Below are 7,742 nucleotides of genomic sequence, written 5' to 3'. Positions count from 1 at the left end.
AGTTCTCCTAATGGAATTACATTAGATTGAATTCCTCCAAAAGTAATGTAATAAAATGAAATAATTACTTTGATTTATAAGAATGTTTTACATGAAATAAAACCACCTTGATTTTATATCTTAACAGGTAAGAAGACTTTGAGTCTGAATTTAAATTGCTTTAATCTTTTACTTTATGTTCCTGATAACTGGATATTTTGATTAGAAAATTCCTAATATGCAAATACCATCACTACATTGCTCTTTCAAATATATATTCTTTGTTTGTCTTAGTAGATTGTCTGTGAAATTTCAGGGGCAGTGAAGTGGCCCAAAATACTTGGCATATTGGAGGATAGAAGGGCTGATTGAGTTAATTGACTGAAATCACTTTGGCTAGAGAAATTAAAGTGATTAAACATGCTGATTTTCTGCTAGATTGTTGAATAGTTTCAATATTACAGAGAAAAATTATAGGACAAAAGGAGAACTTGTTTGCAACTCAGAGAAGGTAATAAATTAATTTACATTCAATCAGAATTTCACACTTACTAAAATCAACTCATTAGTGGGTCATATGTAAAGTTCCCTCCTATTTTCCATCAAAGTATATTTTCCAAAGCTCATTTCAAATTATTGCTCTATATGAATTATCTATTGAACTTTGTCTTTGTGAACAGGAAGTGTTAAAATGGAACCATAATCACTGAGAAAGAAAATGAATTATCTATCAATCTGTCTTTCAAGACTATTTTTGTATACACAGTACAGATAATTAAAAATTTAAAATGTTTCATTATATGCTACATAGCCCTTAACTATCATTCCTTTGTCTTACAAGTGGGAGAAGACTGATTACCTATAACTGCTTCTAAGAGGAAATTATTAACCATAATTCTTACTAGGTTGATTGCCAAAGGATGTACACACTAATCATTCTTTACTTAAGTTCATAGAAAATTGTTAAATGTGGCTGTTTTCAAACACTAGGAGTTGAAAACCCAGCAGACCTAAGGTGCAGATAATCATTTGTACTTAAAAATATATACATTATATATTCTATAAATGAAGTATTAGAAGCCAACTGAATGCCCTCAGGGGATGATTAAATGAGTTTTGTTTAAAATAACGGTAGGAAATTTTTGCTAATTAAATTATAACATTGATAAATTTTAGTGGTTAGAAATATACTCAAAACTAATATTAAGCAAAATAAAAGAACAAAAGAAGAATTTAAAGTCATTATTTGCCTTGATTCCAATTTTAAATTATTATTATTACTATTAATATTAGCTCCTATTAAGAAAATACTGAAAGAAAACATACCAAGATGTACTGAAGCACTGACACATATTTTTGAGTATAACAATCGTAAAGGATCAAGAGTATTGTTAATATTTTGCACAATAAAGTGATTAGTGATTTTTCTTTCACTCAGTATATTGTTTTCATAAGAATAATACTTTCTTTTTATATTCAGAAAGTAATAAAATTTTATTTAAAAAGTCTGTGCATTATTAATAATACAATGGCTATTTAAACAAACATGTTTAGTTAATAAGGAAAGATTTCTATTGTTTGTGTTGCAGTTTCATATAAGAGAAAAGACTTGGAAGGGTATGATGGAAAAGTAAACATAGCAATTCTGATATATGGAGTTATGAATGTCATTTAGGTAAAAGGGATGCCCACCTTCAATGAAAATATTTATTCAAAGGAAAACATTTGGTTTTCTAGAATGTTTACCTATATTTTCAAATTCCTTCTCATTTTGCTGTAATATACTTTTTGAAGTGAAGCAAAAGGAAAATCACATGGTATCTACCCATTGTTACCAAACTATACTCTTTATAATACTGGTAGGTTGCTGATAGTTATTAGGTTTCCCAGGTGGTGCTAGCTATACAGAACCCACCTACCAATACAGGTAGACATAAGGGATGGGAATTCAATCACTGGGTCAGGAAGATCCCATGGAAGAGGTCGGCAACCCACTCTGTACTCTTACCTGAGAAATCCCTAGGACAGAGGAGCCTGGCAAGCTATAGTACAGAGGGTCACAAAAAGCTGGGCACAACTGAAGCGATTTAGCATGCACACTGATAGCTGCTAGATGCATGTATAATGTTTTTTTATTTTTATTTTTTTTACTGGAAACATGTTCAAATAAAAACAGAAAAATAAAAATCACCTCCATTGTACTAAAACCCTATTGGAAACTGAATTTAAAGACTATGTACCAAGTGTTTAAAGTCTCTCAGCTATTCCAACAAAGAAAAAACATTTCAAAAGTCTTAATCAGTGCTACAATTTAGTTTACTAAATAAGTTCTATTGTTAATTTGTAACTTTTTATTTTTTTTAACCATTGCATTCTATAGTTATTTCCATCTCACTGGAATTCAGAATCCAGGCTAAGGTGGTAAAAAAAATTAAAAGAAAAAAAATGAGTGTGGCACTTATTTATATCAGGCCCAGCCTAATCACAGAAATACCAAGGCTCTCTCCCCATGTTTGTCTAATTTAATCACACATTATCTTCTCATTACCTTCAATCAAAGTGTGCTCTTTCCTCTTCATTTTATTATTGGATTGAAAGAACCATTGACCCACCATTCATTACAGATTCAATGATTCAATAGTTTAAAGTATAACAGCCCCATTATGACTCCTACCATTTATTGAGTATCAATCGTGTGCCAAACACAGTGCAAAGCAATTTATACAATTACTGACTGAGGGAGAAGAGGGAATATGACAGATAAAGACACTGAGAGTCAGAGAATTTCAAATTTGCTCAAGGTAACCAGACCATAAAGTCACAGAGCTTTTTTCAAAAGCTGGATGTACCTGACTTTATGTGCTAAGTTGCTTCAACTGTGTCCAACTCTTTGAGACGCTATGTACCATAGCCCATCAGACCCCTGTGTATGGCATTCTCCAGGCAAGAATACTGGAGTGGATTGCCATGCCCTCCTCCAGGGGATCTTCCTGACCCAGGAATCAAACCTTAATTTTATCTTAAGTCTGCCTGAATTGGCAGGTAGGTTCTGTACCACTAGGGCCACTTGAGCTTTTCAGCTCTTCAGTATGGCAAAAAAAAACATGTGAAAAACTAGAAATCATAGGCAAGAATGTCATGTGAATAAAATATGAAATAATTTCTATGAATAGTAATTATGCTGAATTGTCATCTATTATTTGAATAACTGAATAAAGAACCTGAAAAATAAAATATTCAAATCTAGATTTGTACATAATCCCTAAATGACAGTTATTGGCTAGTTAGAAACAATCATTATATTCTAGTAAACCTTACTTGGAGAAGGGAATGGCAACCCACTCCACTATTCTTGTCTAGAAAATTCCATGGACAGAGCAGCCTGGAGGACTACAGTCTATGGGCTCCTAAAGAGTTAGACTAGAGGAGGAAATGGCAACCCACTCTAGTCTTCTTGCCTGGAGAATCCCATGGACAGAGGAGCCTATCAGGCTACAGTCTATGGGGTCGCAAGAGTCAGACACAACTGTGCAACTAAGCACAGCACACATAGCTTGCTACCTCCACTGAACAATACATCTACCCCGAAGTGGATAGAAGATACCAGAGACAGACAATAAGACAGGAAGACGAAAAGACAGTAGGAGTCGATTTAGCTTTAAAATGGCTCACTGTAACATGAGCAAGTAATTTAGGCATTCAGGGATCATGGCCAAGTAATTTTATTTTTGTTTTTAGATAATACTAAATTAAGTTAGAATGGTTAGAATTTCAGAGGATAATATTGAAATTAGTTTAAAAATGTCTGTTAACTTTAGATATTGTAAGACATATAAGAGACATTGTAAAAAGCCAAAGCAGAATCAGTTCAGTTCAGTTCAGTCACTCAGTCTTGACAATATATAATTTGGGTAGTCAACGATCCTGGTAGGAATGTAGAATTCAAAGGGCAGTTAACAGTATGAATAAACCAATAATTTGTTTTTCCATAGCTGCTATATTTCCAATGTGTATAACAGTTTCTAAAACATAAGGAGCTCTTATTTGTTGAACTCTTAACTATGACAGTATTTTAATAATAGTTTTTGGTTTCTAGTACTATATATTTAGTTTGGAGGTTTAACTCCCCATGCCCAAAATTAAAAAGTTAAGCCAGGTTAGGAGACAGGTAAGATATACTATAAAATTAAGAAATTGATATCTAAGTAAAAATTAAATTCTACATTGATTTAAGTTGATAAAATAGTAAAACTCTTTAAAAATATAAAGTTAGTAATATAAAAATAATTATAAATATTTATTTCTTTTTTACTGAAGAAATAGGAAATTTTCTTAAACCGAAGAAGAGATTAGGAAACTTCATATCTTTAATCTTGCTAAAATTTAGCAAACAATAAAATTTAGCAAAATTAAAAAATAAATTGATACATATCATCACTTATGAAAATAATGTTTACTGATTGCCTACAGATATCAGAAACTATAACAGTCACTAGAAATATAAAGAGAGCTTAGAGATGTAACCTGGTCCCAGGTTTTCAAAAGAATGATTCTGAACCCAGCCAGAAAATGAATTAGATACTCTTCAAATTGTAATCTCTGAGTGCTGTGATGTCGGTGTGCTGCTATGATTCTAAGCATCAAGCATCATTTCCTGTAGAAGTTCTCTTTTGATTCATTCAAAATAATACAATTCACAGATAGTTAAACTTGTAGCTCTAAAGCACTATTCAAAAGAAAAAAAAAACTGATTGTTAGTCTAGCCATATTTCTATATAACCTATAATTGGAGAAAACAATTCCATTCTCTGGGTCTATGGGGCAATATGCAAATCAAAATTCATCTGCACAAAGGAGTTTTGTGATTTCTCTCAGCGTAACCTATCTTTATTTTCTAGCTCCTTACATGACAGAGGGTTCAATAACCCCCAGTTTTCCAGCGCTCTGGCAAAGGAGCAAGAGATTGCTTTCCAGGCGGGTAGTCACAAGTAAGCAATTTCAGGAATCCTCTAATGAGGCAATCCATAATGGTTTTCCTCACTGAGGCCATCCACCAACCACAGGCAAAAAAAAAAAAAAAAAAAAGTAATTCTAGCAGCCTGTTTTAAGGAGGAAAACACACACACACCCTTTCCTTTTGTTAAAAAAAAAAGAAATGCATAGATGAAATGATCACTATATAGGGTTGTCTTGGACAACAATTTATGCAGGCCTATATCTCTAGGCTTTGGCTAAATTAGACTTCAAAGAGTAGCTTGTTGTTTTATTATATTTTGTATTTAATATTTTATTAGCTTAAAATCCTCCTTTTCAGAAAGAAGAAGACCCAGAAATAAATGTATATCTTTATTTTAAATTGAGATCTTAATGCCCATTTGATCAACATATATTTATTACTTATAAGTCAAGACAATGAAACGCATTCGCCGCAAGTGTTTATTGTAGTTACTCAGAATTTTGCTGCTTTCTGTTCTCAAAGGAATAATGAACATTATGCTCAGAACACAGTGATTTTTTGTGTGTGTGTGTAGTAGTGTCATAAAACTGTTAAGTAATATGAGATTAATATGACCTTGGAAATACAGCTAGATATAATAGGGTAATGTTAGAGATTTTAGGATTTAGTTTATATGCTATGGATATATGTGTAAAGCTTATTAATTGCTATGAGGAAGGCTTTTTTCTAAAAATATAGGATGTCCTTTCAAAGACATCTGAACCGGTAAGTGTAGGATTGGGATATGGAATTTGTATTTTGAGTACTCTTTTGGCAATGTTTTATGTACACTAATATACTGATACAATTACACTAAATAGGTCTCATCTCTTCCTCCAATGCATAAAATAAAACCCTCTAATTTCAATTATTATTAGTATAAATTACCATAGAATTCTAGAATTGAAAATGACCACAGAATTCAACCATTCAAATCCTTCTTACAATTTGTGGAGAGGGAACTCAGCCCAATTTTCTATTTACAATCTTGAAGCTAGTCATTTCAACAAAATCCTTGACTATGCTCCAAAATGCAAGCCCTCAGTCAACAGTTTTCAGGTAACTGCTTCCTTCTGCCACTGTTCTGTGGCCTCTGCTGACTATATACTCAACCTCCACTGTTCACTGATGAAACTTATATCTTCTTCCCATAGCTATACCTAGAATGTATCACAAGCCATAATGGATCTGACACTTTTAGTGGTAACTTTGATGTCAATCTTGGGCTTCCGAAGTAGCACTAGTGGTAAAGAACTCACCTGCCAATGCAGGAAACATAAGAGACTTAGGTTCGATCCCTGGGTCAGGAAGGTTCTCTGGAGTAGGACATGGCAACCCACTCCAGTACCCTTGCCTGGAGAATCCTTTGGACAGAGGAGCCTGGTGGGCTACAGTCCATAGGGTCACAAAGAGTTGGACATGACTGAAGCAACTTAATACATAACACCCACCAGTTCTTGGCCCAAGTCTTTCTAGGTCTCTTACTCCTTCATCACCAATCCCCAAATTCTTCATATTCAGAGATTTCCAAATCCTTTAGCTTTCTATTTTCTCCCAATTTTAAGAAAGCCACATTCTGGCACTGTTATATTCATAATCAACATACTATGTTATATCATGGGCTTCCCTGAGAGTTCAGTTGGTAAAGAATCTGCCTGCAATTCAGGAGACCTGGGTTTGATCCCTGGGTTAGGAAGATCTGCTGGAGAAGGGACAGGCTACCTAATCCAGTATTCTTGGGCTTCCACTGTGGCTCACCTGGTAAAGAATCTGCCTGCAGTGCAGGAGAAGTGGATTCAATCCCTGGGTTGGGAAGATCCCCTGAAGAAGGGAAAGGCACCCACTCCAGTATTCTGGCCTGGGGAATTCCATGGACTAGGGTCACAGAGTCGGATGTGACTGAGTGACTTTCACTTTCATGTCATATCACAAATGAACCTATCTACGAAACAGAAACAGACTCACAGACATATCACAAAGTGTGGTTAGCAATTAAGGCATATGAGGGAGGGAAGGATTGGGAGTTTGGAATTAGTGGAGGCAAACTATCATATATAGAATGGATAAACAACAAGGTCCTGCTATATATTACAGGGAATTATAATCAATATCTTATGATAAACCATAATGGAAAATTCTCTCTCTATATATATATAGGCTTCCCTGGTAACTCAGATGGTAAGGAGTCTGCCTGCAATGTGGGAGACCTGGGTTTGATCCCTGGATTGGGAAGATTCACCTGGAAAAGTGAATGGCTACCCACTCCAGTATTCCTGCCTGGAGATTTCCATGGACAGAGGAACCTGGCAGGCTACAGTCATGGGGTCACAAAGAGTCAGACACAATTGAGTGATTTTCACAAGGTTCTATATATATATTTATATTTATACTTATATGGCTGAATCACTTTGCTATACAGCAGAAATAAACACAACATTGTATATCAAGTATATTTCATTAAAATTTTTATGAAAGATGTTATGTGATCTTATATGTCAGCAGTGTCCTCTACCTTACCAAAGATTCTACTTCATCTTATCCTCCTTTCTAGTTTGTTCCCTAAAAACTTACCACTTCATTGATTGATGTAGACAAAGGAGAGAGAATGGATGAAGAAAGCTATGCAATTAACCATAAGTCAATGGTTTTAAACTCAGCTGGTCCCTCAGTTACTCAAAAGTGCTTTTATTTCTTTTTTATTTCTCCATTCCATAGTCATTCTAAAATGTCATGCCCATTCTTAAATTTGCTGCCTACATCCCATGCA

The sequence above is a fragment of the Bubalus kerabau genome, chromosome 2 (assembly GCF_029407905.1).
Source record: "Bubalus kerabau isolate K-KA32 ecotype Philippines breed swamp buffalo chromosome 2, PCC_UOA_SB_1v2, whole genome shotgun sequence".
In the NCBI taxonomy this organism is placed as follows: Eukaryota; Metazoa; Chordata; class Mammalia; order Artiodactyla; family Bovidae; genus Bubalus; species Bubalus kerabau.
Note: the sequence above shows the minus strand (reverse complement) of the source record.